Below are 27,459 nucleotides of genomic sequence, written 5' to 3'. Positions count from 1 at the left end.
TACTCATTCTACATTTTTTGCCCACACTCCCAGGGGCGGCTCCTCCACATTGGCGGTGGATCGTCGCCCCACTGCTTTCTCGCAGTGCGAGAAGCAGAAACAAAATAGTATTATGAATACCATTTTATTTTTCTGCTTCTCGCACTGCGAAAAAGCAGAAGGCAGGGTTTAGTTGGGGGCGGGCGATCCTGCTCCAGGCAGGGGAGAAGTGGCTAGCCCGCTGTTGTGCACACTCTGCATTAGACCTCCCCATAGATGCCTGTGGGGTTGGAGTCCCAGCCAACTGCAGTGTTGTGATTGGCTTATGGGAGGGGAGGGAGGCTGTCTGCTTCCTGTGTGGGGAGGAGAGAAGACATGGAGCGCGACCGGAATGAAGGTAAGTTAAAATTCTTTTTAAAAAAAATTAAATTACCTCCCCCCTCCTCCACGCGACTACTTCCCTGCGCCCCCCTACCCGCGAGTCATGCTGGCCGCAACTGCAAACTCCTTCACTTAATTTTGGCAGGTGCATTCTTAACTCAAAACCTTACTATGCAAAATTTCTGGACGCCGACAGCCATCCTTAACCTTCCTGAGACTCGCTGCAGACAGCCCAAAACAGTTAGACTCGCACTTTCTTGGAAACTTTCCTAGCATCAATAATTTAATAAATACTAATTTTCTGGTGGTAGAAGAGGACAAATGTATGTACAAAATGAACAGAAATGAAGCAAGGGGAAAATGCAGGGAGACACACACAGGACATTTGTCCAACTTGTACCTTCCACTACAAAAAAATAATAATCAAAAAATGGAGGAGTTATTTTTGTTTTTTAAACACAAAAAATGTTTAAGCTCCTGATGCACACAGGTCAGACCAAGACAAAGAACTCCTAGATGGAAGCCTATGTTGTACTTTCAAAGTAAAGGACCCAAACAAGCAGTTTGAAGTCCTCTGTGGCATTTACACAATTGTGTTACACCTTACTTGCCTCATATTAGAGCCACTGGATACTACAGCACATACAGGGGTACTAATAACTGTTGTACCTAGCAATAGCAACATATTCTCCTAAAAGAGCTCATACTTTTTTTTTCATCAGCCACTATTTAGTAAAATAGCGTATTTTGTTGTTAACAATGTTACTGTAGTTTACTTCTGGTCCGCAGTACGCCTGCAATATTTCTGAATTCTGCTTATAGTTAGAGAGTTGTGGATAAGTACATTGAAAGATTGAGGTTGAGCAGATTTGAGGGAGGCAAGGAACCATAGGGAACAGGAAAGATGAGGAGGTGATTGTGTAGAAGAATGGATTTGACAAGGGACTCATCATGTTAGTGGCTGTGTTGATTGTAAGAGTGTGAGACAGTGTAATTTGCATAATTATGCAAACATTTTGAAAAATTATGCATAATGAAAAAAATGGAATTTGGCGCTATAATTTACCTCACAATGCATCCACGCTTCACATTTGCACTTGGAAAAAAAGCACAACAAATATAAGTGCTGCAAACAGCAGAGGCTCACATTCTGGTCATTCGCATTGTTCCCGTACACACGTTAATTTTTTGTCCTGAACGGCAGATAATTATGTGACAAGGAACCTTAACATAATTTGGGGAATTTTGCTTCCGAACTGTAACACAAATGTACAGGAGATATTGCACACATAACAGAAATTTCCCCAGTGCTAAGTTATACACTTTCCCTTTCCAGAATTCTGCCTCAGTCTTGCTATATTTTTATATTCATTTTTTGTTTTTCCTGTATCTTTAAGCCTTGCTCAGTCCAGTCACAGGTACTGCTACCCTTCTTGATCCCAATCTTTCATGGCTGGTTTTGCTCATGCCTGAGAAATATATATTTTTTCATTTGTATTTCTTCCTAATTATATTGTTTTGAAATCCGTTGTGAGTCTCAGTAAACACAAGTCTGAAATCTTTATTTTGAGTATCGACCAGTGGCACACGAAGGCCATATCCATGACTTTTTCCACGTCATCCACTGGGACAAATTTTTACAAACCATCATGAGAATCAATTTCACAAGAACAGTCAGTGGCAATCTTAGAAATCTAGTGTGGACACACTCTGTTGGAGCAAAGCTTTAATGGCTTGTCGCATGAAGGGCCAAAGATGATACGGACGTGGGAGTGGTTTACAAACACCTCTTTTGAACCAAGGCTAAGGCACACTTGTAGTGTTGAACAACAGATTTATGGTAAACAGAGTGCAGTTACTGGGTGATAATCCATCACTAAAATGGAAAAATGCCATTTAAAGTATATATTAAAGATTATGCCTTGCAGCACGACCCAGCGTACAAATCTAAGTAGCTTTCAGTATTCACCATTAAAAAAAAACAAAAAAAAACTACAGCCTTGCTGACCACTGACAAGACTATAAATCATCCGGATTCAGAACAGACGAGATTGCATATTGCTCTTTGTTATAATGAATGGGACGTGAATACATCAATAGAACATTGTTTTGCCTGCAGCATTCTGAGCAATGGTTAACCATAACATTTTAATTTCCAAAAAGAGGCACATCATTTTCAACATTGAATAGCTAATTAAATAGGTTTCGTGCGATTCAACAAAGGCATGTTTGAGAGATCTCCGAATCCAGAAGGCGAAAAAAAAAATTACGTTCTCAGTATACAATTCATAATTATCAATCACTTGGGATACTGCTGGCGGGGAGAGGATTTTTTTTATACATATTGAGGTATAAACGCAGCATTGTCCTTTGTGAGGTGAACATTGCACTACACATTAACAGAATCAGAGCCATTCTGAGTTTGGTGCAGATAAAAGCCAGCACTTTATTCCCCATTATAAGCAGGACATGGCAAAACTGACTAGGAGTCGGCTATACTAAAAAGGTCAAGTCAAGGTCATTGGAGTCCTGGCCCTCGACTCTAGTTGCATCTCCTCAGCTGTACCCCCAGGCCACAATTAGGTCAGCCATTATTCTTTTACATATCATCCATGCATACAGTAACGGGTCAAAAAGAACCAGGAAGCCGGCTGGTGTGTAGTACAATATGTTCCCTTTCCAGCCAAAGGTAAGGATTTTATAAATAGAATGAGAATTAGCTCCATTACTGATCTTTAATGGAGTAATGACATCTAGGCACCCAATGACCTGTCAATAACCTGACCTGAATGAAATGCTATGAAATTCTAAGAGAAATGTGAAAGTTGTAGCTAAATATCAAAATCAGATTCTGTGGTTCGGCTGCATTGTGTCTACTGCTTTGGAGGCATCGAGAAAAGACTGATAATAGAATATTTCATGCAAGTCACAATCTTTGAACCTTCCACACCGCACTGCTCGTGTCCTAAGCTGCTCGTGTCCTAAGTGGTATTTTGAGGGCAACCTGCCAGGAAGTGAAACACAGAAAGGGGAACCAAAAGCCGCCCTGGCAAGACTGTTCAAGTCAGCCCAACTCCCTTCTTCTTCTCTTATGTCTCTCATGTCTCTCTCATTTTCTCTTTTTCCTCTCTCTCATCTAAAGCACCCGCTGTGCCTGCTGTAATTGCCTGTGGAAGCCGGAGAAAGTGACAGGGGCTTGCTAGCAGCAGCCCTCTGCCCTCAAACCCCAGCATCTCCAACTCGATCAGAAAATGGCCGGTTGGATAAAAAGGCAGCCCAGAGTTGGTAACATGGCGACACACATTCTTGTGTTAGAAAGCAAACAACAGCATCACGTAGCAAATTTCACCTGTTAGTTAATCTTAATGCACCATCGTATACCTAACTTTTGGCAATACAATTCTAAGCATTTGCCACTGCTGACATAACAGGAAATACCATAATGCCTTCAAAAGCATTAAATACGACCCCATCGCCAGTGGTTATTTCTAGGGTAAATTTAAGTGGCACTTCTCCCAAGTGGCAAAATTCATCTCAATAAATCCCTGAGTCTTTTTTCATTTATTCAGTTGAAATTATTCCCCAATTTAAAGTATGTTTAAGGCTATAAAATGCCCAAAAGTTACAAAGACATTTTTTTTTGCTTTCTTCAAATTCAAAACTGACAATTTTGGCCACATAAAAGTTTGAAGGCGAATAGCGATTGATTGCTTCAACATAAACACAGCAAGTAGACAATTCCAAATTGGTGCACTTAATCTTGGCAAACTCAATAATAAACTAAAGGGACCACCACAGCAAAATAAAAGGGAAAAACACGGCCTGCCACAAATAGCGGATAAAAACATGTCCCAAAATTATACAAACAATGAAAAAGGTAAGCGACGCTGCTTTAATCGTTCGACCCAGTAGGCTTGAGAAACTATGACATCTCACTATGTGTACTTACCCACAATTCCAGGTTAAAAAGCGAAAGTATCTATCAGGTTTAAGATAACTGATAATCATAATTATTGTAAATGTTGAATTTTGATGTTCGCTTCAGCGATTCTAACAAAAAAGTTGTATGTGGGTTCCAAATCAGGAGGCATCATGATCGAACAGAATAATAGATGCAGTAATCTACGCATACACTGGAAATGTGGGCTGTGGAAAAATAAAAGTAAAATAGGACATAAAAAGAACAGAAATAAATTACTGCGTGGTAACATAGAAGCTTCAACTTAAGTCATAGGCAGTGGTGGCAAAGGGACACTTTTGGTCTATTGGCAGTAGTTTATGAGATTAGACTGACTGAATTATTAATTCAAGGCTGTTATATAGCACAGACTACTCCTGAAGGGTAGGTATCGGAGGAGGTGGCGCTTAGAATGCTTGAGAAAAAGCTATATCAGACACCCCCCAGTCACTGCCATTAACAATTGACGGTCCCCAAAAAATCATAATACCGCTACACTAATGCAAACCGTTGACACTTCTTAAAGAAAACTAATATAGACATACTCCATTATATATATTTAAGTCTGCAGCACTCCTTTTATTCTTCTATGGTAATGCTTTTTTTCTACGATATTATTCTTATTTTTGTGATTTCGTGTGCAGGCTGGGAGTAACCCACTAATCACTGGATACCAATTTTTACAGACTATAGGCAGGGCTACTGGAATTATGCGGCAGGGGAGGGCCAAATTAAGCGGCAAGGTTGAGTAAATTGTGCTGCAAGACAAGGCAAATTATGCGTTGTAAAGCGGCACTTTTTATGATAGTATTACTTCATCATTTAGTAATTTTTACACCTTTGAACACTGCCTGGGCATTTGCTGCACCTCATTAGTACCAGTTTAACACAAAAATATAGCAATAAACAACAGAAAGATGACCAGTCAAGCTTTGCAAGGGGCCTTTCACTGCATTTTTAATAACTTTTGAACCGATTGAGGTAAAAAGCAATTGCTGTAGATTATGTAGCAGATGATGGATTATGTGGCAAATGCAGCAAGTCTTATCTAATGCAATAAAATGAAGCGGCCACACAATCGCATAATTCCAATGGCCCTGACTGTAAGAATGTTCCCTTGTTAAGTGTCTGTGTCTACCCTTGGCATGTGCTACCTCTTGTGTCACTATAAACGAACTCCTAAATGATCAATTATTGTGCTTTTCTTTTAATTATAAACAATCAATGTCTGCTCTTACTCCTGTATTTTTATTATTCCATATTCATCCAATTAATTTAAACATAAAAATTCTTCCCTTTATTCAGACAAATCTCTGTCATAATTCTTTCCAAAAACTAAATCCCTGATCAACCACACATATTGGGCTGCAAACATTCAGGGGGATAATCAGAATTTGCCAAGCAGGCTGATGGTAAATTCCAATTCTATTAAGGACACGGAGGCGAGGATTATGCTACTTCTCTCTTCGCTTTATTCTATATTTCCAAAACAGCAGCCAGAAAGATAAACAATTTTTCATCATCAATACAGAATAAAAACTCCAACTCCCTACAACCAGGGAGACAGTGTGAACATAGTCCATCCACCATTTCCAGGACTTGCAGCATTTAGTCCCATGTCTCTCTTCCTTCGCGCGAATCACGCTCCTTCATCACTGGTCCTGTTTCGACCCGTCATTTCCTAGGAAGGACAATAAACGATCAGGAAATGAAGAACTTAAAGGACCCGTAAATGTCACAAGAATAACCTTAGTGCTTTTGGAGAAGAACAGCGAAGTGGAGCGCTTACATTACACCTGGCAGGTTCCAAAACGAAGACTTCGCTACCATGCCCTCCGACCTGGCCAAGAAAAAGGCTGCGAAGATAAAGGAAGCCGCCAAAGCTCGCCAACGTCCCAAGAGAAACGAAGATGAGGGGGATGAGCTGGAGGAGAAGTGTGAACAGAGCAATGGAACAGAAAATCTAGAGGTTGATGAGATGACCAAGGAACTGGAAGAGTTTGAGTTGAAAAAAGCTGCGGCTCGAGCGGTGACTGGTGTGCTGTCCTCCCACCCAAATAGCACTGATGTCCACATCATTAACCTGTCACTGACTTTCCATGGACAGGAGCTCCTCACAGACAAAAGACTAGAACTAAACTCTGGCCGACGCTATGGGCTTATTGGGCTTAATGGAGTAGGAAAATCAATGCTTCTGTCTGCCATTGGGAAGCGTGAAGTGCCTATTCCGGATCACATCGACATCTATCATCTTACACGTGAGATGCCTCCAACGGAAAAAACTGCTTTGCATTGTGTTATGAGGTGGACCATGAGAGGAACATGCTAGAGAAAGAGGCTGAACGTCTGGCTCATGAGGATGCTGAATGTGAAAAACTTATGGAGTTGTATGAGCGCCTGGAAGAACTGGATGCTGCCAAGGCTGAAGTGCGAGCTACAAGGATCCTACATGGGTTGGGCTTCACCCCTGCTATGCAGAGAAAGAAACTGAAGGACTTCAGTGGAGGCTGGAGGATGAGAGTGGCCCTTGCCAGGGCCCTTTTCATCCGTCCATTCATGTTGCTGTTGGATGAACCAACAAATCACCTAGATCTGGATGCATGTGTGTGGCTTGAAGAGGAACTTCGCTCGTTCAAGCGTATCCTGGTCCTCATCTCCCACTCCCAGGACTTCTTGAATGGAGTTTGTACAAACATCATTCACATGCACAACCGCAAGCTGAAATACTACACTGGAAATTACGATCAGTATGTGAAGACTCGATTGGAGTTGGAGGAGAATCAAATGAAACGTTTCAATTGGGAACAGGACCAAATCTCACACATGAAGAATTACATTGCCCGGTTTGGACATGGCAGTGCTAAGCTTGCCCGACAAGCCCAGAGCAAAGAGAAGACCCTTCAGAAGATGATGTCATCTGGCCTCACTGAACGAGTTACAAATGATAAGACTCTATCATTTTATTTCCCGTCTTGCGGCAAGATCCCTCCTCCTGTTATTATGGTGCAGAATGTCAGCTTTAAGTATAGCCAGGACGGGCCAATGATATACACAAACATTGAATTTGGGATAGACCTTGACACGCGGGTAGCTCTTGTTGGCCCAAATGGACATGGGAAGTCCACACTCCTTAAGTTGCTGACTGGAGAGATATTGCCAACAGACGGCATGATCAGGAAGAATTCCCATGTGAAGATTGGCCGATACCATCAGCACTTACAGGAACAGCTGGAACTTGATCTTTCTCCTCTGGAGTACATGATGAAATGTTACCCTGAGATCAAAGAGAAGGAGGAGATGAGAAAGATAATTGGCCGATATGGGCTCACAGGGAAACAGCAGGTCAGTCCCATCCGTAATCTCTCAGATGGACAGAAGTGCCGTGTCTGTCTTGCGTGGCTTGCCTGGCAGAACCCTCATTTGCTCTTCTTGGATGAACCGACCAATCACCTGGATATTGAGACAATTGATGCTCTTGCTGATGCAATCAATGACTTTAAGGGAGGCATGATGCTAGTTAGCCACGACTTTCGACTTATTCAACAGGTTGCACAAGAGATCTGGGTGTGTGAGAAACAGACCATCATCAAGTGGAAAGGGGATATCCTTTCTTACAAAGATCACTTGAAGTCCAAATTGGTTCGAGAAGAGCCACTTTCCAAAAAGGCATGAAGCCCCGAGAGGAAGCTGGAAACAATGCATTGATGGAGCAGGATCAGAATGCCTGTATACTGATGGGACTATCTTGGAGCAACCAGATTCATAGCTCTTCTGAAAACGGTGTATCTGGATTTCATGTCTAAAGGACTATTAGCATTGTTGCTGTAATCCTCTATTTCCTCTCCTGCGCTCTTACTCCTCACCAGGATAAAGCTTTTTACAAGAACATCGCCTGCCTTCTCTCAGAAATGAATAAGACTGCTGAATCTAGCGAACATGTTGGGAATTAGATCTCCCGAACTATTATTTTGCTCCACTTCAAAAACTGCACTTCAGAGTGTCTCTCTGACTTTTGGTTTTAATGTGTTATTTAACTATGTACATTACTGTTCAGAAGTTAAGAGAAACAATTGACCGTTGAATAAAGAAAAAAAAAAACTCAAAAAAAAAAAGAATAACCTTAGTAACCAAGCATCAAATCAATTGGAATCAAGCAATAATAACCCTCAAAAGTCATTACCTACAATAACCGTGGTAACAAAGCATCAAAGCACAAACGTAAACAAGCCATAATAATCCTCAAAAGTTATTACCTACCACTGTACGGGGGTTCGCACTAGCATGCTCTGGGTGGGATAATCCTCGCCTCAGTGTCCTTAATAGAATTGGAACTTACCATCACCCTGCTTGGCAAATTCCGATTCTATGTCAGGACCGGAAGCTTCTGATTATGCTAGTTTAAAGCTTACTTACCACCAACTGAGCCACATCCACCACAGGTTTAAAATAAAACCTTTTAAAGGTAGAGTCCATCTCTCTCGCTCGCATCAGATCCTCTAGACGTGCTCCCAACACAAACGCCTTAGAGGCCATGGCTCCCCTAGTGGAATGAGCACCAAATTGTCTGGTATTAATGCCCGCTTCCTGCATGACCCAACGCACCCATCGTGCAATTGTAGGGGAAGACAATGCTTTATGCGGCTTCCTGAGTGCTATCAAAAGTTGTTATTCGCCCGGAGGTCGCAATTCTAAAGTCAAGTCTCCGTAAGCCTTGAGACAATCCACCGCACACAATTTCGGAGTATCTCTGAAAGCCGGATATGACACCGTTCGGTATGAGACTTGGTACGGCGACCAATTTTAAAGACCACTCCCTTGGGAGAAAAAGTCAGCGAATGAAATGTCCAATGCCCGGACATCCGTCACCCTCCTACAGGAGATCAAACAAAGAAGCATAGCCAATTTCGCGGATAACTCTTTCAGAGAAAGGAATTTATTAGGTTGCCAAGATAAAAAGAGATTCAAAACCAAGTTAACATCCCAAAGAGTAGAATACCGAGGCTCTGGGGGTAGAGACAATCGGATACCCCGCAACAGTCTACAGACCAAAGGATGTTCTTCAATCGGTTTACCATCGAGCTGGGAATGGCCCGCAGAAATCGCCGAACGGACCGCATTTATTGAGCGGTACGCTAATCCGTCAGACGCTAATTCCGCCAGAAAATTCAAGACATGAACAACGTCTGCGACCACGGGATCCAAGTCCCTTCGAACACACCAATGAAACCATCTTGTCCAAGCAGACCTATAACGCTTTGTGGCACTGTCTGCCCAAGCCTTTGACAAGAGTGTTGCAGCTGGTTCCGAAAGGCCCGGCAGCGACCAACGTGGCCGGAAAGCCGCCACACCATGAGACGGAGCTGTCCCTGCGTGATCAGATGATGTGACATCCCGTTCGGATTCAGAAGCAGGTGAGGATATTGGGGAGTAGGATTGGAAAATACCAAGAAAGGTCCAGAAGAATCGGAAACCAAACTTGAGATCTCCAACAAGGTGTTATCATGACCACTTCCCCTCCTTGGCGGCGGATTTGAGCCGCTGCTCTTGTGATCATCGAGAATAGAGAGAACGCATAACCGACCTCCGTGGTCCAATCCTGGAGAAAAGCATCCGTGGCCACCGCCATCGGATCCTGCCTCCAACTGAAGAACCGAGGGACCTGATTGTCCAGGCGGGATGCAAAAAGATCCATCGAGAATGGGCCCCACAAAGACTGAACCCATTGGAAGATTTGGGGGTCTAACTTCCATAGACTGGAATCGTACAGGTTGCGTGAGTGCCAGTCCGCGATCTGATTGGTCTGGCCCGGAAGATATTCAGCTGTGACTGAAATGTGATGGTCTAGACAGAAAGTCCAGAAATCTTTTGCCAAATTCGCTAACGTTCGCGACCGGGAGCCCCCCAAACGGTTGACATACTGGACCGCTGACACGTTGTCCATTTTCAGAAGGACACAGGATTGTACTCTGTCCTTGGTCCAACACCAGACCGCGAACGACCCTGCCAATAGTTCCAGACAATTGATGTGGAGACTTTGCTCTTCTGCAGACCACACGCCTCCTGTGGAAAAATCCCCACATCGTGTGCCCCATCCAGAGCGACTGGCGTAGGACTCTATGAGCAGATCCAGAACCGAGCCGAAAATTGCCCGCCTGTTCCAGGCCTCCATGTGGGACAATCACCATGCTATCTCCTCTCTGGCCTCCTCAGAGAGAGGAATCGCATGGTCGTAAGACCTCCCTTTTCTCAGATGGAACGCCTTGAGGCACTGAAGCGCTTGGTAATGTAGAGGCCACGGCAAAATCGCCTGAATCGACGATGAAAGGAGGCCCACCAGCCGGGCCAGGTGTCGCAGCGAAACGCAAGATTTCGAAATCTGCTGGCACAACTTGTGGCGAATCTTCGCCATCTTCCGCGACGGGAGACTGAGGGTCGCCTGGACCGAATCTATCACAAAACCAAGGAAAGTTATCGTTTGAGAAAGTTGCAGAACCGACTTGGCTTTGTTGATCACAACCCCCAGACCTTGTAACAGATCCACTGTTTGACGGAGTTGAGAGATGAAGATCAGCGGACCCTGCGCCAGGAGCAACAAATCGTCCAAGTAAACAATCATGCGGATGCCCTGAGCTCGGAGGAACTCCACTGCCGGATGGAGCACCTTGGTGAAACACCATGGTGCCGAAGACAGACCGAATGGAAGGGCTGTGAACTCGAACACCAAGTACTTCCAACAGAACTGCAAAAAACGACGATGCGGCGGATGGATGGGCACTACCAGATAAGCATCTTTTAAGTCTAAGTGGACCATCCAGTCGTCTGAGAGGAGGATATCTCGGAGAATTGAAGAACCGGGCCTAGAAGGGCCTGGCGGCGCAGGGCACGCCTGAAATCTCCGAGTTCACCTGCCTTGTACAGAGACACGGAATACTCTGTTGGCGTAGAAAACCAAATTTATTAGCTGCAGCTATGCACAGTTGTCCCAGAAGTACACCAATAGTTGGTTCTCAGGAGACTGCCCCTTCACTCCCTGGCTCACAGTCTTTTATAACCAAATACACCCACAGAAAAATACTCCCCATGCACCAAATATTAGCCAATAGGAAAACATTCAAAACAAGACACCATGTGACCAGAACGTCCCCCTTGAGTCATGTTCTTGCCCAACCCCATAAGTCAATCAATGACAGCACCTATAGGTCAATCAGTAATGGCAGAACGCATTTGTGTGCTTCAAAGGACAACTTGAGAAATAGGATACTGCAGGGAAAGAATACCGAAGGCCAACAGATAAGATAGGGCAGGGAAAGAATACTGAAGGCCAACAGATAGTTGGGACAAGGATTAGTCAGTCTAGACAAGGATTAGTTAGTTTGCTAGTTCCTGCAATTAGCTTCACAACAAGGAAGGGGGCGTTATTTGACACGTAGCAGTACAAAGGGCAAAAACACTTGGTTTGCCGAGCTGCCTGAGTGAGGGCAACACAAAATGGCGATGGAATACAAAATGGAGTCGAAACTGAATTACCTCAGAAGGTGGATTCCTTCCATTTTGAAGTGGCGATAGACCAACCAACCGTTGAAGTCTCTGAGGTTGATAACAGGACGACGGCTGCCGTCGGTCTTGTCCACTAAGAAAATGTTGCTGAGAAATCCGCGGGGGTGCAGCGTTGATCGGCATATGGCTCCTTTGCGAAGAAGCTCGGAGACCTCTTCGTCGATCAACTGGGCATTCGAGGCGCTGAAAGATATCGGTCGAGGAAGAACCTCTTGACGGGGTTCCCCGTAAAACTCTATGTGAAAGCCTCGAATCGTCTGGACAACCCATGCATCTGAAGTTATATGCGCATCCTGAAACTCCGCCAACCGATCCCCAATGCGAACGTGAGAAGCTGGCAGAACACTTACCGTTGGAATTTCCGCCTGAGTTGGACTTGAAACCTCCGCGACCCCGGAATCTCTGTCCTCGTGTTGGGTAGAAGTTGCTGTAGGATGCAGAGGTATTATACTGCCCACGTCTAGAGCGTTGCCCCCTGCCTGAGGGCTGTTGGGATCCGCGGCCGGGAGAGCAGCCCTGCCTCGCCCGGCTCCACGGAAAACCCGCTGGCTAAAAACTTTTTTGATACTGGACTGGGCCTTGTCCAGGGAGGTAAAGGTTGCGACAAATTTTCCCAGTTCTTTGATAAAGGGATTGCCAAAAAGCCCCCCCTGGGCAACAGCTCCTGCCTCCGAGGAGGCCAGATCCCCTAGCTTAAGATCCAAATTAATCAAAAGAGAGCGCCGCCGCTCCATAGACAGAGCGCAATTAGCATTGCCCATAAAGACAATAGCCCTTTGAGCCCAATTAGAGAGGATCTCCGGAGAGATAGGGGCCCCCAAAACTTTTGCCTCCTCGGCCATGTCGAGTATTTTTGTCATTGGACCGATGGCATCGAGCAACTTATCTTGACAGGATCGCCAGGACCTGTGAATACCTTTCCTGGGATCCTTTGTGAACTTGGCCATAAAAGTGGCCATTTTAGGGTCTAGCTCCGGTGTGCACGCAATCTTGTTCTACAGAGAAGGCCTGGGACACTCTGCCCGCAGGCAACCCCGAGCCTCCTTTTCCAGAGGTTTTCGGAGTCTACTAGCCACAAACCGTGCTACCTTATCCCCAGGAACCCAAGCCGCCGACTGAGGATTTATGATATCATCGGGATTCAGCATGTCAGAATCCTCTTGTGCTGCAGCGGCAGAGGTTGAAGGAGTCACCGATGGGAGCCAAGGCCGTGAAGACCCCGCTTCATCGTCGGTATCATGCAGGGAAAATGATAATGAAACTGCTACAATCCCCGCCTAGGCCCCAAACAGAAAAACAATAAAGCACTTATCTGGCCACTCAAGCAGCGAAGAAAGAGGAAGAGGAAGAGAGACATGGGACTAAATGCTGCAAGTCCTGGAAATGATGGAAGGACTATGTTCGTACTGTCTCCCTGGTTATAGGGAGTTGTAGTTTTTGTCTCGTATTGATGATGAAAAATTGTTTATCTTTCTGACTGCTGTTTTGGAAATATAGAATAAAGCGAAGAGAGAAGTAGCATAATCTGAAGCCTCCGGTCCTGACATAGAATTAATTTCTCAATTTACTATCAGGTTTAGCGTCTCATTGCAGCGGAAATGCTGGTGTGGCATGTTTCTGATGGTCGCCTTCTATTTGGGAGGCAGTTTATATCACCACCAGCAGTGGTGCATGCCAAGGGTTGACACAGACCCCAATAGCTATAACTCGAACAGGAGTCCCAACTGTGATATTGCCTAGGTAAGCAATCAATGACAGAGCTACAAACAGTTGCCCACTCACACTGTTCTCAACACACTCTTCCCAACATCCATTTCAGACCTCTGTACAAAATAGAGACAGTGCCTTCCATCACATGGTGAAGAAGAAAGGAGGCATCTGCCCCCTCTTTCAAATCCTCTAATCACTGATGGGTGGAAAACAGTTGGAACACCGCGGTCTTAACTACGCATGTTCCGACTACGCAAGTGTTACCGCGCCTGCCTTAACCACGCATATGCCTTACCACGTATATGCGTGGTTTTGGCAGTGCCCGGTTTAGCTGCTGGCTAGACGGAAAACAGTGAAGACGGATGCAGGAAGAGAAGCTGTGAGGTAAATGGGTCGGGGGGGGGTAGTTTTCAGGGCTGGGTGGGGCTGGTAGGGGGGAGTCCGGGTAGTTTTAAGAACAGCGTGGGGGTCGGGGTAGTGTATGGAAAGGGGCAGGGTTTTAGGCCTTAGGGCAGGGAATGGGTAGTCGGGGTAGTTTTTAGGGCTGGGGGCTGAGGTAGGTCTTAGGGCAGTGGGAGGGGATGGGTAGTCGGGGTAGTTTTTTGGGCTTGGGGGGTTGGGGTAGGTCTTAGGGCAGTGGGAGAGGATGGGTAATCAGGGTAGTTTTTAGGGCTGCGGGGTTGGGAATGTTTCAGGGACAGTGCGGGGGGCCAGAGTAGTGTATGTAAAGGGGCAGGGTATTAGGCCGTCAGGAAGGGTATGGGTAGTCAGGGTAGTTTTTAGGGTTGGGGGTCAGAGTAGGTCTCAGAGCAGTGGATGGTGTTGGTGTAGTTTAAGTAACCCCGTGGGGGGTGGAGGAGTCGGGGTAGTGTAAGTAAAGGGACAGGGTTTTAGGCCTAAGGACAGGGGGAGGGGAATGGATAGAGCCAGTGAGGGATTGGAGGGGGTAGGGGTAGTGTTTGTAAAGGGGCTAGGCTTTAGGGACAGTGCAGGAGTGGGGGGGATCTGGATAGTGCGACCTTAGTCACACATACCCCTTTACCATTCATGTCTATGCCACAAAATTGCGCGGTAAAGGAATGCGCGATTAAGACATATTAGTGCTTCGGCCTGAGTGGTAGAGGCACACGTGGTTTAACCACGCCTGCCTCTATCATACAGTCGTGATGGGGGCACTCTCCGAGACTGGCTGTCTCGCTTGCAAAAGTCAGAATTACTGAGATTAAACATTCAAGCAGTGAAGTTGGCTGTCAATATCAAGTGAGACCTTTGTCGAAAAAGTAGTCTTCAAAGAATCAAGAAATAACCGGGTAGCAACAATTTTGCTCAACATCTTTGTTGAACCATGCTTGAAAACAGGGTGATGTTGTGATGATTAAAAATAAATTCAGGCAAGCTGAAATAATGTTGAATCCCTGCTAGTTAACAAGCTATACGATTATTTCTATCCACTACTTAGGAAGAATTATGTATCCTAAAATATAGCCAGATGAGTGTTATTAAGTTAGAGCTTGCAAACTATGGTTCATTGATTATGCAGATGCCATAAAGAGAAAATTGAGCAGGTACAAGTCATTCGAAACACTTCAGCATAGTTAGTTTCCCCCTAAAAACGGTATAAAGAACAATCTCAGCCTCTCATTCACGTTTCTTTGTTGTCTTAGTAATACATATTTCGATCATATACCAAAGCTGAATTAACTTACTCACAGACATGTTTAACACCACCTGAAATATTCTAGCTTTATCAAAACAAGTGCTCTTCCTTGCAAAATTTAACATTTGGAAAGACATCCTAGCTAACATGTATGCGCAAGGGAGTACACACAAGCCTGGCTTTGCTGAACTAATCAAGAGACAGTCCAGCACACAGTGAAGCCCAAGGCAAATATCATCTTTAGGTCTGTCCTTTGAGACAGCCTTAACCATCTCAGTACATACATGTGGGGCTTTTTGGTCAGTGCACGTTATCCACTGACCTACTAAATTATGATTATCGTTAACATTTTGTACACATCCACCACAGCATGCCGTTTAAACCAGTGAGTCAGCATACTTCAGCCACAAGCTCTCCTCATTCTGACCGACTTACGTTTGCCCGTGGCCATCTTCACAATAATTAATTTCCTTCTTTATTTTGTTTTTAAACATTTTATATTGATTAGCGGGGACATAACAACTTCCCCATACAACGATAGTAGGTCACTCACTTATCTTAATAAGCATTAGCAAAATGTCCATTAGTCACATAGGAACATTAAAATACACAAAAAACATTCAAAGATGGCTGCCATATATGTGTCTTAATAGGCAATGCTAGGCTTCCATTTTCAATGTTTTTTTTGCATAATGTTATTATTTTAACCCTTCCCATATGTGTGATTGTTTTAAAATCCGACATTTTCAAATGAACCGAGAATACTCAATGTTTTGTATAGTATTTACGAATAATCGACAATACTCATTGTTATGAACCTTGGGAGGCCTTGAAAAATAAAAACTAAGTCTAGTTGTTAAAGGTGGCTAGGCTGGAGGTGGTACAGCATTGCCATTTTAAGAAACTAAAGATACTAAGTATTGAAACGTTAACCATTGGCCTGCATAATTCTTATATGTGGAGTGTGAAACTGCCCTGAGATGGGACAGAATAAGAGAAGAAAATGTTGCATATAAGAATGGTGTTAGACTAACCGTACACTTTCAACTTTTCGCCAATGCCTGTAGTGTACAAGACACAATCCCTCAGTTCTGAATTTTTTATTATAGTACTCCTGCCCTTTTTTCTCGTAACCCTATCATGCAATATTCATAGATCGTGTAGTTTGCAGCTGTTATTTAAGACCCTTTCTCAATTCTCACAATGCCCTTTTAAGAGACAACATTGTGTAAGGTATAAGGTTATACCCGTCTCCAAAAATTGCTTCCTGTTACTGAACTTGTTTTCGGCCAACTGTGTGTAAAATGATGAGGACACATTCAAGACACTACACAGCTTAGGCCCCACCTACCTGACAAGTTACACATTCTTTCACCAACCACCTACACACACAAACACACCTTTGCTCCGCACAGTGGTTAATTTGTAAACAAATAAGTGCTGGGGCTCTTGCTAGGCAGCAACTTGCACCAGCACATTTCTCCTGTTAGCACCGCCTAAAATAAAACCAACTACTAACCATGAAAGCGGGAAAATGTAATGGCCAGAGCTGCTGACTTCGGAGCTGGGAACCAGGTTTGAGTCTCTGCATCAGCTCAACATCCTGTGATTCTGGACAAATTACTTAATCTCCCCATAAACGAATGTGCCCTTAAATGGTGCTCATGAAAAGCCCCGGTGTTGTTGATGTAGTGCTGGGGCTGAGCACCAAAAACCTCAAGCGCAAATTAAGCACTGCAGGATGACTACTTGCACACATTCCACCGTTAAAAATAACTAGATTAGGAGGAAGAGCGTTCTCTTATCTCGCTCTTAAAGCTTGGAGTGACCTCCGACTCCTCATCAGAGCAGCCTCCTCCTCTATTCTTGAATTCTGCATGAAGCTATTCATATAACCAAGCTCCCCTAGGCACGGCTTGGCACACACAACTGCTCAGTGCCACGTTATCCTCGCAAGTGATAGTGGCCTTTACAAATAAGCATAACATATGTGATGGGTCACACTGGCTTGAACACGTTCGATGCTCATGACGAGCTCAGCTCGTCATGAGGCCCAGTGGAGCTGTGCTCATCACGGGGGCTAATTCCCCTCTTGTGCGGGGCGTTCCATTGAGTGGGTGGAGTCGTGACCAGCTCAGCTCGTCATGAGCACAGCTCCACTGTGCAGCATGACGAGCTGAGCTCGTACGAGCACCGCGGCGCCGCACGCGCCCCCCCGCACCACGGGGTTTTAGCCCCGCTTGGAAGGGGTTAACTTCGAACAGGTGATGCTCCTTTGCACAGTGTTGTGCATCTCTTGACTACATCGGTCTAGCATGTCCCACTACAATATACTAAAGCATGTTGGGATGTAGCATAAGTGACTGGGTAGTATGCATTGCAACCAAAGTATTCACATCTTGTCTTTGTGGTGAAATAAAGATCTGATGTATCAGATTTATTAATGTAACACAGCTCAGTTATACCACATAAGGTAATATCATGGGGCTCATACATTATTTAACACTCCCCTATCCACAGACACCATACTATTGGTTTCAATGAAATGCAGCAAAATATGTTATTCACTGTATCTATTCCATATGAGGCTTCTCCACAGGTGAAGGGGCTGTTAGGATATTAACTAGTTTCCATCGTTTCTTCATGTCCTACCCTTGATATAATTACTGCTTACATGCCATCTGGTCTTTCTACGATAATTATCTTTGAGACACAATAACTAAATAAATTAACCAACGTGCAGTGTATTAGACCTGGCAGCCTTTGGGTGGTCTTCACCCAAACTTTTGCCTTCACCCCACTTATTTTTGCTGATCTCGATTTTGCTGGCATTATGACTCTACACACTTTATTTACCACTGCAAACCAGTGCTTATGCTCTCTCTCTCAAATGTGGTGGAATTGGCTTGTACTCAATCGGCGCATTTAATTTACTTGTAAGTCCCTAGTAAAGTGGTACTGCATGTACATAGGGCCTGTAAATTAAATGCTGCTAGTAGGCCAGTAATCAAAGTTCAAGGGAACCCTGTAAGTCAAGAGGTACCAAGGGTAACCAATTTGTTGTAAGAGACAGTGGTCCCTACCAAGAAAACAAAGTCATAAACACAGAACTACAATAAGAGCTGTGTGGGTATGTATCCAAATGGAAATAATTGTATTTATTTAAACATCCAATAAACACAGAGAGCACATCATAAAATAATGCAGTGGGAAAAAGTTGCGGGGAATGGAAACCATCATATTTCCAGACATCAGGCATTTGCTTCCAAAGTGACTTTCAGTGATACATTTTTACAGCAGTCACAGTATAAAGACATCTTGTGCTCCACATCAATTATAAACAATGGTAGGACTCAAGATGCAATTATCAGCGACGTTTCAATCCCAACTACAGTTGGGGGATCATTATCAGGACAGAAGGATCTGAATGCCTGAGAAGTAGCTGTCAGGTGGGTAGTGGGACAAGCGTTCTGAAAAGGGTCAAGGAGCAATGTCCTACCCGAGGCCACCTGCCTAGGTAGTCCTTTAAACATGCTTCAGACCTGCCATTCCAGCCTGTGTGTGCAGTTTTAAACGGACACTTCGACCTGGCAAAATAAACCTTTTGCCAGGCCCAAACCTTGCCGCCTCCACTCCTTTAAAAAAAAAATACTTAGGTCACCCCTAAGGTAGGCCCAAGACAACCCAGAGGGCAGGGTGCAATGTATTTAAAAGGCAGGACATATACTTTCAAGTAAGTTGTAAGTATCCTCTAGGGAATAACCCTTAAACACATTTTCCATTACTGCAAAGCCTTCTTCTTCCATTGGATAATATTGATTTGCCTTATTATATTTCATAAGCTGCAACTTCAAAATGACAACAGGTACCCAGTTCATGTTTGATGTCTTTGGGATTGTAATAAAATATCCCCTCTTATGGTTTAGCCTGCAGCCTGTCTCTGGGACACATGACTGGGTGTGGCTGAACATTGGGCTTTGTGTATTCCAACTAGAAAGTCACCCAATTAGAGAGCTTAGATGTGACTGGATGGGCCATCAGTAGCAGAATGGGAGGGTGGAGCAGGTCACAGCCCCACTTACACCTGAATAGGCTTTGTCCTCCCTCCAAAAAAAGACTGCATAACCCTTGTAGGTAGTCTGGAACCAGGGCAGAAGAGGCAGAAAGCCTGTGCCCTTTAAAAGGAAACTCTGCAAGTTTTTCCTACTTCAAAGGAGGCACCTGGTATACATATTGGACCTCAGACACCAACTCTCCAGTACACATCTGGACCTGTGGATTCTGCCAGGCAGAAGAACTGCTGTGCTGCTGGAAGAACTGCTGTGCTGCTGAAAGTACTGCCAATCTGCTGAACTGTTGCTCCGAAGGACTGCTGCCCTGCTGTGTGCTATCCTCTTGACTGGGCAAGGACTGGACCTGCATATGCTGGATCCAGGACCCGCTTTGCTGCAAGGATTCTCCCAGCACAAGACCTCCGTTTCGACCTCGCAGCCTGCATGGGAACCACTGCGGCACAACACATTCTCATTGCAGGCCCCTGCATCGCAAATCTCTTGTCGATTGCAGTCTTGACAACGATGCAGGTTCTCGCATCACAACTCCTTGGAACAGAAGCATCCTCGAAGCAGGTCCTCGCAATGCTTCGCGACCAGGTTTTAAGGTACTCTTGTTCAGGGGGCCTGACTGGGTCCCTTTAGCCTGCCTGTGCACCACCACTTGTGACTTTGTCCCGGTCCGGTGCGACCAGATAGCCACAGTTTGTGGTTCGATTTTTACTGAAAGATTTAAAACTGCAGATCTTCGGCTCTAGTGATTGGATGTTTGTCATTTTGGTCTTGTTGTATTTACTGAAATCTACTCTATGTTTCTAAATCTGGTATGGGATTATTTTATGGTGCGTTTTCACTGTGTTGCAGTTTTAAGTGCTGAGCAAATACTTTACACATTGCCTCTAAGTTAAGCCTGACTGCTCTGTTCCAAGTTACCAGAGGGTTGAGCAAAGGTTAATTTGGGGATTTGCTTTTGACTTCACTCTGACAAGTATTGTGGTTGCTGCTTGAGTAGGGTCCCAACCATTAACCCAATCTCTTACACAGTGCTTCTCTGTCTGCATGCAATACAGCACAAAATACAGACATCACCTTCATATGACACAAAAGACAGTCATCACCTACACCAGAACATTGATACACCACATAGCCATCTAGCACGTAGACCCTAACATTAGCCAGAAGAAAATGCCACTCTCAGACGTAGAACAGAACTCGTTTGACAGAGTACCTTTCAAAAAACCAACACACTACAGAAGTGCCATATCACTAAGGAGAGCCAAAAGATGTTTCCAGCCTGGCTACACTACTCAAAAAGACCACTATACATGTGACAGAATTTCTATTATGCAGCAAGTAGTCATGATATGTAGTCACTCTGCTAATGTCTGAGTTGTGTTAACCAATTTATTTGCTGTCTCGTATTTTTACGACTTTATTTGCTTTTGTTTTCTTCAACCCTTTTACAATATTAAACTGTGTTATTACTTCATTTGATTTTTGTTGTCATAGAAACTATTTGACTTCTATGTTTATTTTTGTATAGTATTAGGTTGGAAGAGACTGCCTGGTCCTCTGTAAATAACTGTTACCATGGTCCCTTACATATCCTCGGGTTCCCTGGTCTATGAAAATATAACTTTCTAATAGTGGCATTGTCAAAATTGTAACTTAAAATCCAACTTTAAAATTAAAGAGGATTTTAAATTAAAGTTTCTCAGGCAACAAAGATGAAACCTCCACCCGTCCCCAAACAAAAGTTAGCGCTTATTAAATGTAATAAGGCAAACAACTATTATCCTATGGGAGAAGTAGGCCTCTCGGTTAAGAACGGATTTATGAGTTTTTCACTACCAGGACATGCAAAACCTAAAAGTACATGTCCATCCTTCAAATTACAATGCACCCTGCCCTATAGGCTGTCTAGGACCTAGCGGTGACTTATATGCAATAAAAAGATAGTTTAAGCATTAGAAAGGGGTTTATTTTGCCAAGTCGAATTAGCAGTTTAAATATGCATCCATACTGTGATGGGTGACCTGGGACATGTTCTAAGGCGCTAAGTATGTGGGTGACACAATAAGGGCTACAGGCCCATTAGTATTTGTATAGCGCTAATCACCGACAGGTCTCTAAGTGCTTTTGGAGGCGAGGCCAGGAGTCGTGGACAGATCAAGAAGTCCTACAGCGATGCGGCGGTTTAGACGGTGATCAGTGCTTCCCTGAACAGAAGTGTTTTAAGTTGTTTCCTGAATAAGAGGAACACTGGTTATTTGTGTAGATGGTCTGGCAACTGATTCCAGAGTTTTGGGAGTACAACAGAGAAGGTTCTCCTCCCTTTCGATGCCAGTGTGCATATACTGGTGGCCAGGTTACAGGCCTCCGCTGACCGAAGTCTGCGCCCTGGTACGTAGATCTTCAGGCGTTCCTTTATGTAGGCCGGGGCTTTGCCATAAATCACTTTATGGGCAATGCAAAGGCCTTTAAACTTCACTCTTTGCCCGATATGAAGCCAGTGAAGTTTGTGGAGCAGAGGGGAGGCATGGGCTCGTCTGGGCAGCCTAAAGATCAGCCTGGCTGCATCATTAAGCACTACTTGGAGTTTGTTAATGAGTTTTTGAGGAAGGCCAAGATATAGCGCGTTTCCATAGTAAAGTCTAGAGATAATTGTGGCTTGGACAATCTTTGTAGGGAGGTAGTGGAGAGCAGGGGGGCAAGTTTCCGTAGTTGTCTTAGAAGCCCTGTACAGGTGCCTACCACCGTGGTGATTTGGTTGGTCATGGAGAGCTCTTGGTCCAGCTTAATGCCTAGGCTTTTTACGGCGGCGGTGGGAGTGGGGGTAGTGCCCAACTCCTGGGGCCAGAAACAATCATTCCACGGATTGCTTTTTTGTGGGAATTACAAGAACTTCAGTTTTCTCTGGGTTAATTTTCAGAGAATATTTGGTCATCCAGTTTATGGTGAATCTGAGAATGTTTTGTGCCGTTTCCTGGGCGGTGTTGTCAATCTGCAAGATGAGCTGGGTGTCATCTGCATAGTTAAAGACACGGCAGTCCATGTGGGCCAGGGCTGTTACCAGGGGTTTTAGGTAGATGTTAAAAAGGAGTGGGGATAGGGCGAATCTCTGGGATCTCCTTGTGAGAAAGGATTTCAGCCACCGATGGGCCGATCCTTGAAGACCTAAGGCTGTTAGACGGTCCAGGAGTCAGAAGTGATTGACCGTATCGAACGCCGCTGATAGATCTAATAAAATCAGGGCGCTCTGTTGTTTTTTATCAGCCATAGTTCTTAGCTCGTCAAGGACCGAGAGCATCACAAGTTCAGTGCTGTGGTGTGCTCTGAAACCCGCTTGTTGCACTTGTAAAAGTTGATGTTCCTCCAGAAAAAGTGAGAGTGTTTTTAGAACATGTTGTTCTCTCACTTTAGCCAAGAAGGGAATTTGGGAAATCGGTCTATAGTTCTTGAGGCTGGCAGCGTCGGCTCCTGGTTTTTTTTTTTAAGAGGGGAGTTACTCTTGCTTCCTTTAAGTTGGAAGGCAGGTAAACGGTCTCCAGTGAGCTGTTTAGTAGTGCCGGAATCTGGTGTTCCAAGCCCAGTGCAGCCATCCGGAAGATCCTTGGGGGGCAGGGGTCGGCCGGGGAACCTGATTTAGTGCACTTCATTAATTTAGTTAGTGAGGTGTGGTCCAGTGGAGGGAAAGTCGTAAGTTGATGGCCAGTGGGGTGAACTGCCTGAAAGTGGACTGGCTCATTTTGGTTGATTGGGATGTTGTCAATCTCAGTGATGATGTCTTTGACTTTTTGCAGGAAGTAGGACTGGAAGGAATTACAATCTAAAGAGACGTTGGTAGTTTTCACCTCTGCTTTTTGGCTAAGTTCTCTCAATATCTTAAAAGTATCTTTCTGTTAGAGGCAGCCGTAAACCTTGCCTCGTAGTATTCAGCGTTCCTGTCAGTGACAGATTTTTTGTAAAGGGTGAGTTGGATTTTAAAAAGTGCCATCTGTTCTGGTTCATAGGCTTTCCGCCATTGCCGCTCGGCCTGGCGGAGGCTTTGTTTTTGAGCTCTTAGAGAATCGTTAAATCAAGGTGCTCCCTTCCCTGTGTTTCTAGCTCTAATTGTACTCTCTAGGGCTACCTTATCTATGGCTTGGCGCAAGGTGTTTGTCAGGGTTTCGCTCTCTGGATCTATATTTCCTGATTTGAGTGCGGGTGCCTGGAGGGAGCTGAGTAGGGCTTCTACCAAGTTGGCGGCATCAATGTCCTTCCAGTTGTGCACCCTGATCAAATCTGGGGGTGGTTGTGATATTACGCAGTCCAAAAGGGCCCAGCATCTTAGGAGTGCGTGGTCCGACCAGGCACAGGGACTAACCTCTGTTAGACTGGCCTTGGGTTGTGAAGTCCAGATGAGATCAATGGTATGCCCTTTCTGGTGAGTGGGGGCATCTACGATCTGATGCAGCCCCATTGCGTCCATTCCTATTTCGAATTGCCTAGCGTGAGATTCCTTCGGGATAGTGTCCCAGTGATAGTGATGTCCCCAGTGATAAGGAGCCGTTTGTAGCGAGAGCATAGATCAGTGACAATTTCCAGGAATAGTTTGTTAAAGCTGGGGGTTGACCTTGGGGGGCGGTAGACCACTACCATTAAGAAGCAGGCAGATTTAAGTGAGGCTTTGACCTAATGAATGTCTGCTTGGTCAATACTTTCTGCCACTATTTTGGTAACCTGTAGCCGTTTGTTAAAGAAGATGGCTACTCCCCCTCCCCGGGTAGTTCCTTGTCTGTTATGCCAAAGGACATCATAGTTCTCTGGGAGTGAGGCAATAATGTCTAGGACTAAGGAGTCCTCGAGCCAGGTTTCAATGAGGGCTAGGATGTCTACCTCATCATCTTGGAGGAGTGAGAATATATCAAGGTGGTGTTTCTGTAGGGATCGAATGTTTACAACTGCTACTTTTAAGTCAGGGGGGTTATTGGGTGTGGGATTACCATTACGGGGTGGGTCAGGAAGTTTAGTGTGGGTGACCCTCAGCAGATTTTCTGCACGTAGTTTGTCTGCCACTCTTTTATTGAGGGTTTGACTGCCTGATGAAAGAGCAAGCATCTCTGCTTTGGAAAGTTTCAGAAATTGACCAGGGGGTCTGGCCCCCGGCCGCGCAAGGACGTGCTTGCCTTTGGCGCGCCAGTGGCGCGCCTGCTGCGCGCGTTCGCTTCGTGTTAAGGCAGGCATCATGGTTTTATAGGCGAGGCGTCCCGCTCAAATACTAGAGTGCTGACCTCGAGTGTGTCCCTGCCGGAAGTTACCCACTGGTACTTCCTGTGTGCGCAACGTTCCCTCCACGCAAACGGTAACAACAGCGGTGGACCGGGGAACACGCAAGCAAGTCCCAGGTGAGTTTGTGCAAAGTTAAAAACAGTGGGTTTAAAAGGGCATCCGACGAAAATACAAGAGGAGTGATTTAAAAAGAAGTTAGTGCTTTTCCTTTATCACGCAGCAGCAGAGCAAACAAATTAGTGCTTTCCTGTATCACACGCAGCAACAGAGCAAAGAAATGAGTGCTTTTCCTTATTGCAGCATAACTATTAGCCCAGCTCGGGAGCCCTTTACCAGGTGCTTCCAAGGTTCACAGTACTAACCGCCTTCGTTGTAATTGTTAAAAGCTTCTAGCATGTCCGCTGTGCGTTAAGGCAGGCATCATGGTTTTATAGGCGAGGCGTCACGCTAGAGCGCTGACCTCGAGTGTGTCCCTGCCGGAAGTTACCCACTGGTACTTCCTGTGTGCGCAACGTTCCCTCCGCGCAAACGGTAACAACCGGGTAACACGCAAGCAAGTCCCAGGTGAGTTGTGCAAAGTTAAAAACAGTGGGTTTAAAAGGGCATCTGACGAAAATACAAGAGGAGTGATTTAAAAAGAAGTTAGTGCTTTTCCTTTATCACACGCAGCAGCAGAGCAAAGAAATTAGTGCTTTTCCTTATTGCAGCAGCAGAACAATTAGCCCAGCTCGGGAGCCCTTTACCAGGCGCTTCCGAGGTTCACAGTACTAACCGCCTTTGTTGTAATTGTTAAAAGCCTCTAGTGCGAACCATTTAATTTACAGGCCCTGGTTGTATGGTGTACCAGTTAACTACGGACTTATAAGTAAATTAAATATGGCAATCAGATGTATGCCAATATATCATGTTGTAAGGAGTGAGCACAAGCACCACATCAGCACTGTTTGGCAGTGGTAATGTGCACAGAGTCCTTAGGCCAGCAAAACCAAATTCGGAAAAATAGGAGGGCAAAGGGTTGGGGGAAGAGCAATCTAAGGCTGAAACGTCTAACATTTTACTAACCTAAAGATGAAAAACACTTCAGATATACAATTCCCACACACCCAGCACATTATCTGCCAACATAATTGACTACAGTGCTGCTAGTCATTGCACTAGCTACCTTAAATCATCTCCCAAACACAATAGAACTATGTTGACAAAAGGTTCAATTCTACACCTAATCATTGCCCAAGTCATCTGAATATTAAAAACGATAAAACTTATTAGACAGAACTCCATTCATATGCCCCGAAAAACACTTAGATGTATTGGTTAGGACTTCAAACAACTCTGACATCTCAAATATCCAAAAACACTTTGCAGACAATATCTATCTGCTTGGTAGTGGGTATGTCTTTTGATCTAGAAAATGCTTAAGCAATCTGTAAAACTGTTCAGCCACATAAATCAGCCTCCAAATTACCCACCTATAAGATACATTGCTACCAAACTGAAAGATGGACCAGAAACAATACCCATAGCTAAGCTTTAAAAGCCAAATAAACACTGGTCTGTGATACAAGCCTGTAGAAATTTACTGAAACTGCAGAAAATACTGTGTAGACATGCTCTTAGAAGACTGTCTTTACAAAATGCAATACTTTAAAATAACATGCACAGGTGGGCCTCAGCTGTGAGCAGAACTATATTTAGGCCAGTCTCCAACAAATGGGAACACATTAAATTTAGGGTAGAATGGGTTGCTTGCAGTCATAGGTCACTTTAACTTGTTTCTATGTTGTACTTCCTATTTCCTAAAACGCTGAATGAAATAATTTATTTAAAAAATATATTTATAAAAAAAAGTATATATATATATATATATATATATATGTATATATATATATATATATATATGAAGAGTAGCCCAGAAATAGCCAACAAGGACAATTGGTTGCAGAAAAGCAAGGGGTTCATTAAGTGCGCCATATGCAAAGCATGCACGATGGGGAAGAACAAAACTTCGTACATGACCCCATTCACTGAGGTGCCAACCCTTATAACCAAGAAAATAACATGCAAAACTGACTTCGTCGTGTATGTGCTGGAGTGTGCGTGTGGCCTGCGGTATGTTGGTAGTACCAAGCTGCAGGTTCACAAACGCATACTCCAGCACATGCGGGCGGTCAGCAATAAGGATGAGTCTTACCCTGTGGCGCGACATATCAATTCTTGCCACAGGGGAGACTTAGGCTGCCTCAGTTACTATGCAATAGATACAGTACTGCCACTCCGGAGGGGAGGGGACAGGGAGGCTCGCCTGGGAATACTGGAAACTAGGTACATCCTAGAACTGAATACCAAGACTCCAAATGGCCTCAACGCCACAGAGGACCTATACACCTGCCTATAAAAACATCAATTGGAGGAGAGCATCTATTTAAGAACCATGAAATATTCATGAGGGTATGAGCATAAATAGTGAGAGTCGTCAAAGCATCAGACTGATTTTTTATGAAATTGAGAAGAATAGTTTTTAGATCTTTTCACAGGGTGAAAGGGAAAAACACATAAATTGGGGTTTTTTAATTCACTTTTCTTACATTTTTGACTCCTAGTAACGTGCGACAGGAACTGAACCACTATGTAAGGGCAGTATAGAGGCAATTATCCTGAACACCGATTTAGCCCACTAGGGCACTATCACAATTTGCTCCCCACCCACCACCCTTTCTATATCCCCCCAAAAAAGATTGTTTTTTTGCGCAAATCTCGATGCGAATTTTGCACATATCTTGCTTATTTGCACAAATAGGTAATTTATTTACTGTATAAACATTATCAGAACATGATTTGTTTACAACTATTGTGTGATAAAAAATGCTGGTTTTATTCGACATTTAATTGTTTAT

The 27,459-nt window shown here is 44.4% G+C and overlaps 1 protein-coding gene and 1 pseudogene across 5 annotated transcripts in view; one reads left to right on the top strand and one right to left on the bottom strand.

Annotated features, from left to right (window-relative positions):
* MACROD2 (mono-ADP ribosylhydrolase 2) overlaps positions 1-27,459 on the bottom strand; it is a 1,869,528-nt gene that overhangs the window by 1,229,333 nt on the left and 612,736 nt on the right. The gene's annotated exons all lie outside the window — the stretch shown is intronic.
* LOC144763710 (ATP-binding cassette sub-family F member 2 pseudogene) lies at positions 6,139-8,393 on the top strand (annotated as a pseudogene). Its single transcript, XR_013596253.1, has one exon. The product of XR_013596253.1 is annotated as an ATP-binding cassette sub-family F member 2 pseudogene (transcript).

The sequence above is a fragment of the Lissotriton helveticus genome, chromosome 6 (genome assembly GCF_964261635.1).
Source record: "Lissotriton helveticus chromosome 6, aLisHel1.1, whole genome shotgun sequence".
Lineage (NCBI taxonomy): Eukaryota > Metazoa > Chordata > Amphibia > Caudata > Salamandridae > Lissotriton > Lissotriton helveticus.
This window is presented reverse-complemented; position numbering and strand designations above follow the sequence as displayed.